The 12,239-nt window shown below is 41.1% G+C and overlaps 2 protein-coding genes and 1 non-coding gene across 9 annotated transcripts in view; 2 read left to right on the top strand and 1 right to left on the bottom strand.

Annotated features, from left to right (window-relative positions):
- Itsn1 (intersectin 1) overlaps window positions 1-9,141 on the bottom strand; it is a 207,796-nt gene extending 198,655 nt beyond the window's left edge. For 3 of the 5 annotated variants that reach the window (XM_026393561.2, XM_026393563.2, XM_026393566.2), the window contains exon 1: window positions 8,966-9,128. The gene's annotated coding sequence lies outside the window, so the exon portion shown is untranslated. Of the gene's footprint in view, window positions 1-8,965 lie in introns of all 5 variants that reach the window. The other 2 variants (XM_077795394.1, XM_026393562.2) reach the window with 2 other exon arrangements.
- Window positions 4,287-4,362, top strand: Trnaa-ggc (transfer RNA alanine (anticodon GGC)). The gene has a single exon. It is a non-coding gene; the product is annotated as a tRNA-Ala (tRNA).
- A 765-nt stretch (window positions 9,142-9,906) lies between the features above and the next one.
- The window catches only part of Cryzl1 (crystallin zeta like 1), a 33,506-nt gene continuing 31,173 nt past the window's right edge, over window positions 9,907-12,239 (top strand). For 2 of the 3 annotated variants that reach the window (XM_077795393.1, XM_026393535.2), the window contains exon 1: window positions 9,907-9,985. The gene's annotated coding sequence lies outside the window, so the exon portion shown is untranslated. The remainder of the gene's footprint in view (window positions 9,986-12,239) is intronic. The other variant, XM_026393536.2, reaches the window with a different exon arrangement.

Genomic DNA, 12,239 nt, shown 5'->3' with positions numbered 1-12,239 from the left:
AATATTCAGTCATTGGAAATACAAAAAGCAAATCAAAAACAAAACAACACTCGCTCAGAATTTTTGAAAGGGTTTTACCCAGTACTGGCAGCAGAACAGGATACAAGTGCATCTCAACCTACAGAGGGAAAGCTGCATGTTTTTAGGGCTTTGGAAACATATCTTCTGTCCCAAGGATTTCACCTGTCTTTATTAAAGCAAAAAGATGTCCATCAATAAGTGACTGATTAAATATAAGACAGTGTGTCACAGAAGGCTGGAAATGCCAACAAAGACTGAATTCAGCCCTCAGGTAGGCTTTGTTTGACTGCTAGTGTATAAATTGGGAGATTTGTGTTAAACCCACACTTCTAGATTTCAAGGTGTTCTTGAAGAACTAGAAAATGTAGTAATACCAGGATGCATACTCCCTGGGTCACAAAGAAATGGGTGGACTAGCCCTGGGCTGCCCACTGATGGACTACCTTAAGTGCCCACAGTCCCTTACTGACTTTCATGTCTCCCAGCCTGAGCAGCTCAAACTGGATACCTCCTAGGTAATGTGAGCATGTGAACCCTCACAGAGTATGAACATTATCACTGAGTGTGAGATTCTGGGTAGGCTTTCTGTCTTCTTATCTATATTTTCAAAAGTTTTCTTCAATAAACATGTATTGCTTTTAAGAAAAAAACATTTCTTTTTAGTTACTAAATCACAACTATAATATCTCCTCATCTTGTGATATCATAATGACTACTGATAACAGAAAATTAACTGAACTAAGAAGTAATGTAATGTTACAATTACTGTAGAACTTCCCTCCCCCTTCAATACTAAAAACTCCAGTTTGGACAGTCACAGCATTTTACAAAACATCACCCCATGATCTCCAATTCACAAAATAGCTATTTGAAGAATTCTTCTGCATTCATTTAAAGTTTCTTTCACTAAGAAAAAAAGCAGAGAAAATCTCTCCTATCAGCAACTGATACTTATAACCTCAATTAACTTAATGTTCATAAAGGTAAACAATTCTTGACCTTTACCTTACTTATTATTTATTTGATAAATAATAATAGCACAGATGCTCCTCTAAGCTATTATCAATCTAACCAATTGATAATTGGTTTACTTCCCAATAAACCCATAGTAAATTGGAAATATGCTAAATAAAAAAATGCATTTAAGGGGCTGGGGTTATGGCTCAGCAGTAGAGCGCTCGCCTCGCACATGCAAGGCCCTGGGATCGATCCTCAGCACCACATAAAAAATAAGTAAATTTTTAAAAATGCATTTAATCTCCCAAAACTATGGGACATCAAAGCTTAGCAACACATCACACTATAGAGTACACAGGTTGTTTTCCCTTGTGATCAAGTGACCACTGGGATCTGCAGCTCACTGCCACTACCCAGCAGCATCTTGAGAAAGGATGTGACTGCATCTCACTAGTCTGGGGGAAAAAGCAAAAATCACAATTTGAAGTACTTTTTGTTCCAAATGTATATTGCTTTAGCATCACTGCAAAATGAAAAACTCGTACGCTGAAACATGATAAGTTAGGGTCTTATGGGGGGTCTCTCTCAGAGAACTTTGAAGAGTTTCTACAGACCACACCATACATATCACACCATTTAGGATATTCTCAGAAGTAAATCATATTATTTTCGTCATAAAGTCCAAGGCTAGGTAGAAATGTCAACATTCACAGGTTGGGAGTCACAAGGGGAGCCAAGTCAATGCTTCTCTCTTGCCCTCCTAGTTCCCACATCAGAGGGAGTTTTCTAAACAAAGGCAAATCATGGGACTGCCTTCTTAAACTTCCGTTTACTTCCTCTTTCAGGGAACTAACTCTGAAAGAAGTCCCAGCTGGCCCTCTTTCCTTTATTCCTCACCTGTCTCTTCCTCACTCACCGCAATCATTCAGCCTCTCTGGCCTCCAGACTTTCCAGTCCTCAAACTGTATTCTTGCCACTCACCAACAAAATGACTGTTGAGAGTCCTCCTTGTTATGAGCACTGTTCTAGGTCCTGAAGATAAGACCAGGAACAATAAAGACCATACTCCCTGTCCTCATGCAGCAACCCCTCTAATGACTTTCTTCTTCCTCAATTTTTCTGTTCATTTAAAGAAAATTAAAACAACAACTGTAATTAAGTGTAATAAACAGTACTACCTACAACACTTATTATCATTTACTTGTTCTGTTTAAAATTATTTATTATCAAGTGAAGGAAAGAAAAACAGAGAATTATTGTTCATTCAAACCTGCTATATATCCCAAGAATGGCACTAATTTTTTGGTCAGTTTTTCAAGGTTTCTCTCATTACCAGTAAATAGCATTTATGTCAGTGGTCAAAATGCAATACTCCAATTCTGCAGGAATGGGAAATTGAGTTTCAGATAATTTCAGAATCTGAAAGATTACTTACTTTTAAAACCTATCTTAAGTTTAGAGCAGAAATGAATTGGTTTTTATAAAACACTGGATCCACAATAAGCAGCCTCTTATTACTGATGATGCATAGGAATGATGTATGTTTATACAGTGGCTTATTAACACAATACATTACACTCGTTAGAACAATAAAACTGTTCAGGAAATCTCCCTTGAAAAGAAGTAGTTAGCCCTGCACACACAGGTTCACAGATATACACAACGGACACATACATACACACACACAATTAACAGCTACAACAGCATCTTGTTTCAGCGTTGTTTTTGATTTTGAATCAATGGGAATTGAACCCAGTGGCACTCTACCACTGAGATACATCCTCAGTCTTTTTCCAAGGCTGGCCTCAAATTTATAATCTCCCAAGTTGCCAAGTTTACAGGTGTGGCTTGTTTCAATGTTTATATCGTAAGAACCAGTGTCCTCCTTAAGTGGATTGGTTATATCATAGCACTGAAGTCAGTTGACTTTGTCCATTTCTATGAGCAGTATCCCAACTTACAAATGCATGCCCCCAGAGACCAAAAGGACTTGCAGACAAAATGCAAGGAGGAGCAGGAGCAAAACAAATGCTCACCAGAGCAACAGAGAATCAAAAGCATGGTCCTTCTGTATTAAGAGTTTGTTTAATTATAACCACCAAGGATACAACTTTGGCCACCCACTACAACCTTGTTATTTTCACATTCAAGTTCATTTGAATCCAAAACCCTGTCACATCCCTCAGTTCAACTCTGGGTATTGAGCATGTGAACCCTCACAGAGCGTGAATGTTATCACTGAGTGTGAGAATCTGGGTAGGTTTTGGAACCATCCTAGGAAGAGTGAAATGTACTCATTACCACTCACACATGGTCTACACGAGGCCAACAAGAATGGGTTTTGGTGACTAGTGGACAACTGAGCAATGACAGTCATGGAGAGAAGAGAGAAAATCTGGCCAGACAGCAGAAGCCAAAACAATTTCACCAACATTCTCTTCGGGCAATAAGCTAAAAGGCAAGCCACCCATAATTAATTCTATTAGGAAAAAGGTTAAAAGCTGAATTCAAATTCACTTTTGTAGGGGGCTACAAACCTTAGCAACAGAACTTTAATGATATTATACCATCACATTTATTAATAGAAAGGTTTTTGCCAGGGATCCATGAGACCTTCGTGTTCCTAGAGTGAATATTCACCAGTCACTTCAAATCTCCACACCGGCCAACACGGAAATGTCTGGACAGGCTCCCATCTGTCCCCCTTATCATACTTCTATAGCCTTGTGTTCCCAATGTAAATTCACACCCAAGTAAACTGTGTTTTCAAACTTCACTAGTCTTCTCTTATGCCAATAACCCTGTTTTTCAAAAAGGGGGACTTTAGGAAAACCACTACAGAATAAAAGATAAAAAGACTGCTTTGAGAGGTGAATGCTCATTTGAGGGCAAGGCTCATATGTAAGCCAACCTACCTGACTTTTCATCACTCTTTGAGAGGCAGTCAATTTCTATGATGAATATGTACATTATATTAGTGTATAATACATATAATATATAATACACACACACACACACACACACACACACACACACACACCATACATTAGTATACCCCAGGGAACCACTAAGTTACTCCATAACAAAAAATCAAGACTGTAAAAAGTACCCAAATGCGTATAAAATAGGTTCAGAAAATAGACTAAAAGTTTAGACTCTACAGTGAAAAATCTCCTCAGCCACTAGCTGGTCCGCTAATTTACTTAACTGGTGATACTTCAGATTTCAAGACATATTCATCTGTAAAACTGAGATTTTATGAAGATTCAATTAATTTAATGCAAATGCTGCAAAAAGACTTGACAGGGGGTGGGGATATAGCTCAGTTGGTAGAGTATTTGCCTGGCATGCACAAGGCCCTGGGTTCAATCCCCAGCACCACCACAAAAAAAAAGTGGGGGGGCCTTGACAGATACTTGCTATCACTATTACAGGTACATGAATTTTCTGAGTTTCCAAATCCCCTTATCAAGCAGGCTCTACTAAAAAGCCATTCTTCTTCCTAAAGGAAAATATTCACTAGATTTGTAGTACTGGTTAAGTCATTCCAAAAAGGGGTTTGGAGAGGATGAAGACTGGAACATTCATATACCACTGCAAGAATGTAAATTGCTACAACCTTTCTAAATGACAGATGGAAATATGTATCAAAAATTTTTAAGGTTTAGTATATCCTTTGAACCAACAATTCCACTTCTAGAAACCTATCTGAGGGAAAAAAAATCTCAAAGGTATACAGAGACGTGTAAGGGCTGGGGATGTAGCTCAGTGGCAGAGTGCTTGCCTAGCATGTGTGAGATCCTGGGTTCAATCTCCAGTACAGAGAGAGAGAGAGAGAGATCTGTGTGTGCATATAGCCTAATCAGTGCAAAGTTACTGATAATGGGCGGGGTAGGGGTGGAAACTAATGTCTAATAAAAATAAATTGGTTAAATTCTTATAGATCCATAAAATGGAATATTATTCAGTTAGTAAAACTGTGTAACTAACAACACAGATATGGAAAGACATTTGTAAGATGTTATAAAAATAAAGACAGGTTAGAAAACAACCATAGGTTACTAAAAGTTGTATATGAATAGCCACATGAATATACAAAAAAAAAAAAATCAGATGAGACACATACTGAGGTAATGAATTTAATGTCTAGTTAAGTAATCCAATTTTTTAAAGTACCAATTTTTTACTGTCTAGTACCTAGAAATCAGCAAGGGATTTCACTTTTTTTAAATATTTTTTTTAGCTGTAATTGGACACAATACCTTCATTTTATTTATTTATTTTTATGTGGTACTGAGAATCGAACCCAGGGCCTTGAAAGTGCTAGGCAAATGATCTATCACTGAGATATAGCCCCAGCCCAAGGAATTTCATTTTAAAGCAATGAATTTCTATTACTACCATATGGTACAATAGTGCAAAAATTAAATGGGTTAGCTTTTAAATTTTATATATTTTCATATAACCCAATTCTTTATGACCAATGTTAACTACCATTTATTCACTGGATATGTCTTAAGAATTTATGTATGTGCTTAGTAGTATTTAAATTTTACTACTACTCTCATTTTCAGCTGAAAAAACTGAGGCATGAAGAAGTTATGTGACTTGATCAAAGTCACTGAATGTGTAATCAAATCCAACATTCTCCACAGTTTGTGCTCTGAACTCTCCAACCCCGACTATATAACCACTTGTTATTTATGGGATCCTAAGGTAGACTCTGAAAAAGGGGTGTAAAGGTCATATTTTAATTGTGTGAAAGTTAGAAACACACCAATTACCTATTTTCTGCAAACTAATTTTTATAGTAGGAAGTTGGGACTATCATGGTTTACAAAATGGAATGCAATATAATGATAATAAATGATTTACCACCCCACTATAACTTAAATTTATGTTTTGAGTACCTAAATAAATATTTTGCTTAGTCTTCTTCCTAGCATATCACCTTGAACACTCCATGCCAAGGAGACTATCTCCTTTCAACACTAACTAAAGTTAAAGAAATAACTGGGATATAGTTCTTGTTGTTCCTAATTTATAAAAATTAGTGACTGCTAAGTGATGCAATTAATTTGACAAGTAAAAGTGTAAAAAACTGGCCTCATTGCAATGTAGTTCAATCATTCACTCAACAAATATTTAAATGAGTTCCTCCAGGCACCAGGCATATCAGAGTGAACTGGTCTCTGCCCTTCTGAAACATACATGAAAGTACAATTACTCATTTTAAGGTCATAGACTTTTTATTAGCAGCCTAGGGTATAAAACTTATTCTGCCACTTGAAAAACTTGTTATCTACTTCAGGAACTGGTCCTAGGGGATACTCAGTAAACAGGAAGCACAATACCAGTTGTTCTCCAACTTTACTGCTCAGAAGTTCATGGAAAACTTGCTGAAAATATTGATTCCAGAGCCCCATCTCTGGCTGTCTGAGCTGAGGTGAAAGAAAACTTCATTTTTCCCAAGTTAGTGCACATGGAAGAGATATGAAGCCCAGACTTTGAGAAACCCAACCTTGTAAGTGGAGCCATTTAGGAGGAAATGACCATTCAAAAGAGAACAGCTCTGCAGCAGTGGAATCTGAGTGATACAACCCAACCTTTTATATAACTAATTCTCTAAAAGTCACAATTTAGCAAATTTGATAAGTCTGGGAGACAGGGGTAGCACAGTGGCAAAGCACTACTTAGCATGCTCCAGCTCTTGGTCAATCCCCAGCATCACCAAAAGAGGGGTGGGGTGGAGAAATGAGTATGAGTAGAGGAATTTGCCAGCACCTCCCTCTTAATCTCATAATAGCTTTGAGGGTGTGCCTCAATCTAGACATCTAGGGAAAAGATAAAATTTATGCAGAATTCTACTACCAATACTAGAGATAAGTATTAAGAAAAAGGAAATTGCCAGTCACTGGAAAAAAAAAAAAATGCTAACATGGACAAACATTTCACGGAACTAACTTGGTACCACTCATTTTATGCCCTATTTCACAATGCTTAGTATCTGAACAATCCAGAGGGTTCCAAAGTACATTAAAAATGTGTTCATTTCCTCTCTTACTCAGGCAGAATAATAATAGAGTTTTGTAAAAGTACTATGCTCCTCAGCAATACGTTCTTAAAGAATTTTTTTTTTAAATGTACCATCGGAAAGGCTCCTTACTGGGTTACTTACAGGTGTTTGAAAGATTTTTAACCCAATCACCCTATTCTTCATTTCTTAATTTAGATCACTTAAAAGTTCCTGAGTTCTTTATAAATTCCTGCAGAATTTTCACTTTTTTTCATTTTTTTTAGTTCCAGATGGATGCAATGCCTTTAGTTATTTATTTTTATGTGGTACAGAGGTTTAAACTCAGTGCCTCACACGTGCAAGGCAAGTGGTCTACTGCTAAGCTACAACCCCAGACCCAAAATTTTTATTTTTGAAAATGTTTCATATAGGTCAACTCCCATGAAAACCACATAAATGTCTCAAGAAAACTAATGAAAATTTTGTTAAGCAAAACACAAAAGTATTTTGTTCTCAGACAAACAGACATAACAACTATGAAGAGTAATAAAGCTACTTCACTCTCAAGCCTAGTCATCTAAAAATAAAGGTATCCCAAAAATACATTCCTCCTATTTGGGGGGTTTAGAGTGGGACCATGCAAACCAGCTGGACTGCTGGCTCCTGGCCCCAGTTCCTGCCCTCACATCCTGTCCACTACATAATCCATGCATTAACTCTGAGCCTTTCTCTTCATCCGTTTAATGGGATTAGTAAATCTGCCTATCCAATGACAGAATTGAGATTTACCAGATGCATTTGTATGATATTTGTTTTTATTATCCATACTTTTATTGGACTTGTCTTTATTATCTCTACGTTTTTGACCACAGAAACAGCCAAGAGAAGGATGCTAACAGATAAGCACAAAGAACCGCATCTAGCCAGAGTCCGAGTATATTTAAATTTTCAGGTTGGTTCTGTTTTCTAAATAGCACTAATGATAGCAAAGTTCGAAAGGAAACTTTCATATTCAAGAACCTATCCATCAAGAAATTGCTAATCTATTTCTTCAAAAGCAAAGCATTTAGTCTGAATCACACAAAAGATTTGACCATAGGAAAGGTAATCCAGAAGTTGTCTTCTAATCCAAAAGCAAACAGAAGTAAGGGGAGGTGCAACCCATTCCTCGTTGCTTTCCTTTTTCTGGAAATTCGGATTACATTTCCTCGTCCAAGCAAGAAGTGGCCGCAATTGTGCCGCGGGTCCATACCAGAAACCTGAGTCCGCGAGTAAGGGAGGGAAGGAGAAGCCGCAGACTCCGAGGGACGCGCTCACACTGCCAAGGGAGCCGTTTTCTGTTAAATACCATCAGAGGCAGTCCCGGCAGCACCACTTAGGGCCAGACGGCATTGACTGCCCTTCACTGACAGGATTTCGCAGGCACGCCAGAGAAAAGAAAAAAGGATGAGCCGGGGACTCCAGGCCGGGGTGGGGGGGCGGCGGGAGACACGACAGGCGGGAGGCGCGAGGCTGCTCCCGGCGAGCTCGGGTTCCCGGGAAGCTGGTGAGGCTGGGCCGGCCCGCCACCCTCCGGCGGCCGAGGGCAGCGAGGTCAGCCCTGGAAGGAACGCCCGACCGCGATGCCCCCTAAGGAGGGAGCCAGCTGGCCAGACCAGGGCTGCGGACGCCCATTCAACCCCAAGCCCGTCCCGCTGCCGCCACTCCCAGGCCCCGCCGCGGAGCCCGGCCTCTCGCTGCCGGCCAGCCGGCCCCCAGCCGCAGCTCCCGGGAGGATGAGGAGGACGAGGTGGACGGGCGGCCGCTGCCCCGCCTCCAGCGTGCGCCGCACAGGGTGAAGGGCGGCCGGAGGGACGCGCGCGGAGCAGCGGGACCAGCGCCCCGGGCGGCCATCGCGCCGACCCCCGCGCCGACCCCCGCCCCCGCGCCACCTCCCACAGCCCAGGCCGCCGCCGTCAGCCCGCTCCTCACCTCATCTCCGGGCGGGTCCGCGCTGCCGCCCCAGGCACAAATCAGTGCAGCTCACACGCTATTGGGTGGGACGCAGGAGCCGCAGCCCCGCACACCATCCCCGCCCGCCTGCCCGCCCGTCCCGGAGCCCGCTCGGGAGTCTCCCTCGCGAGCCGCCGTACTACGGAGCAACCAAGCTGCGCTCCCTCCCTACGCTCCTCCACTCCTCTCTACCTCCTTCGCTCCCTCCCTCGCTCCCGCCTATCTCCTCATCTCCCTCCGAAGCCTCCTCCGCCCCCATCCACCCCTCGGTCTCCGCCCACAGATAGGTGGTCACAACCGTCTGCCAATCGAAAGAAGATGACCACACCTCCTCACCGCCCCTACCACTGGCCCTGCCCACCGGAGGATGCTAGGAGAGAGAGCTGAAGAAAAATGGAGGCGTACGGAATGACACAGAGATAAGCCAATCAACAGGCTCGGAGAGGAAACCTCTTCCTCCTCTCCTGCTCCTCCTCCCACAAAGGCGGAACCAAAGGTTTCGGGTCTAGGATTTATGGAGATTTTCTTCCACCATTTGGTGCATCTGCTCGCTGTCGTGAGAAACAATAGCTACAATGCATTCAACTAAATTACGTAAGGTTTTACTGGAGAGTATGTAGTGGAGAAGAAAAGGGAGTCAGGGTACAGCCCGAGGAGGGTGCAGTAGGGGGGCTCAGTTGGAATGAGGAAGGGTGTGGCTTTAACTTAGATTTGCATAAAACGGAACCCATCCGGGCGATTTCAACTTCGCCCATTTATTGGTAGCCCTTGGGGCGGTACCTCGCGTCTCCCCTTTTGGAGCATGCTGGGAGTTGTAGTTCCGAGTTTGGTTGCTATGGCGTTCTCTACAGCCTCCTGGAGCCCGGCCCCTCCCTGCAGGAGTGACGAACTGTCGGACCAATGGGAGTACCATCTGATTTCGAGGGGGCGGGTTCCCTGCAGAAAGACTGGAAGGTGGCGGTGGCGAAGGCGCTGGCAGTTGGGGCTGCTTGGAGGCAGGTGAGCCCTGGGAAGCATGTTATGTGTCTGGAGAAAAGGGACTGTGGGCGAAAGATGGAGAGACATCCCGAGGAACAGTGTAACCCTGGGAGAGCTGGTGGTTCGTGAAGCTCCCCAGCCTTGGACTCACTCGGGCTCTGGCCTACCTTAGCTGAGGCTACTGAGGGGCGGGTAAGACTAAATTTGACTGGCAGCTTCCTTGCGCTTTGCAGGTCTTGATTGTAGATTTTGGCTTAGTTTCCATCTTCCTTCACATTTATGGAGGCGAAGGTCTGGAAGTTCTCTTCCAGCTGTATCTCCCAGTTTGAATTTTGTTTCTCCCACTTCTTTTTGTTCCTATATTTGAGTTTCTTGCTTCATTACTCTTCTGCCTTTGCTTGCTTCCTGTAGACTTTCGTTTTTCAGTAAGCAATTACCTAGAGCAAGGGAATTATTATTTATGTGACCTTAGGGCCAGATTTGTCCTCTTCATTAAACTAAATAGCGGAATACACAGGAGAGACACACGGGAACAATCATAGGATCACGTTCATATGCAGATGCTGACTCTGTGTGTCTCGCCCTAAGGACCTGCATTTACAACCAGCTCCCAGGTTGTACTAGTCCTCGTTAGCAAGATTCTACGTCACTTCTGACCACTATGAAGATAATTCGATCTACTTGTGGCAACATTTAAAAAGTGAAACGAAACCTGAATTTTAGGTTTCATTTAACCCAGTATATTCAAAATTATTTCAATGAAAAAAAATTTTTTTAAAATTTTGTTTTTTTCATATTGAGTCTTCCAAATTTAATATGCACTTAACACTTAACAGTACGTATCAATTTTGAATACACACAGTTCAAGTGCTCAGTAGCCACCTGTAGCTATTGGCTGCTGTTCTACCATCTACAATATAGAGCCAAATGATAGAATGGACTATTGTAGACATTAGAATTGTTGCATGTGAACAAGCCTTTGCTGCTCTGGGTTTCAGAACTATTTTAGAGGTTCTCTGCCCAACTTAAAGAAATAGTAAAGGTAATTAACATTTGTTGAAGCCAAGTCAAGTGCTTTGCATAGATTACTGTATTGAATCCTTGCAGCAACTCTCAGAGGTTACTAAGAATTCAAAGCAGAGTCATTTAGGACTTCTAAATTTTATCCATCATCCACTGCAAAGTAAAAGTATTACCTTTTGTTTTCACTTCATTGATACTTCTGCTCCAGCTTGTGGCAGAGGATGATATGTTCAAATTTGAAATATGAATTCCCCATAAAAAGTCAAACTGCCTGACATTTGCAGTGAAGTAGAGTTTGGTAGTTTTACTATTCTCCATGCTGGGCATTTCAATCAAAGTTCTGTATTTAAGAATGAGAGTTGAAATCCTGAAGGAGATTTAGACCTCTGGACCAGTACTGGACCCTGGGCAGTAATGGCTTTTGATTAATTGGTGTACCTCCCTGAAGAAGGAAGGTGGGAAAGCTTGGGAATTCATAAATTGCTTCACTGTGACAGTGTTTTCTATTTTTGTTTGTGGTGAATTTTTTTTTTTGAGTGATAAAAATGAATGTTTTCCTCTTATTAAGAACTGCTCTTAGACTGTTTCAAGGACAACTTTATGCCTTTTGTGGATCCAGTAAATAGTGCTACATTGAGCTAAGGAAAGCCTTGAGTACAAGAACAAGAGTACACATACTCACACGTGTTAAAATATGGTACTTCACAAAATAATTTCTTTCGTTTTTATATATTATGATACATTCCATGAGATTATTTGCTCTTAATTTTGATTTTTTTAATATTTAATCAAAATTACCAATTCATGTTTGCCTTTAAACCAAGAAATTATTTCAGGACCCTATAATGAATTGAAAAGTAAGCCTTAAGATTGCAATGCTATTAGTAGGTAAAGATTTTGTACCAGTCAGGAAGGAGAAAGTGTTATAAGAAATTAGGGAAGATTCCTCAATTGACTGTCTCCCTCATCTCTATCCATCTCTACCTGCATTGTCCCTATATCATCTCATATAGCCAGTTTAAAAGGGGACATTCCATTCATTACACCATTGACTCTATTTTTTTCCCAGTAGCACAATGTGGGAAAGGTGATGCTAATTCAAGAAATGTAGTGAAATTTTAAGTTTCAGTTGTCCTAAATTGTACTATTAATTGGCCTTCATTGAATAATAACTAGTCCAGAGATTTCCAACCTTTGGATAATCACCATCTCAATCATTCCCTACCTGCTAATGGTGTTAGAAAAGGAATGC

The sequence above is a fragment of the Urocitellus parryii genome, chromosome 2 (assembly GCF_045843805.1).
Source record: "Urocitellus parryii isolate mUroPar1 chromosome 2, mUroPar1.hap1, whole genome shotgun sequence".
Classification (NCBI taxonomy): Eukaryota; Metazoa; Chordata; class Mammalia; order Rodentia; family Sciuridae; genus Urocitellus; species Urocitellus parryii.
Note: the sequence above shows the minus strand (reverse complement) of the source record. Positions and strands in the feature narration are given on the sequence as shown.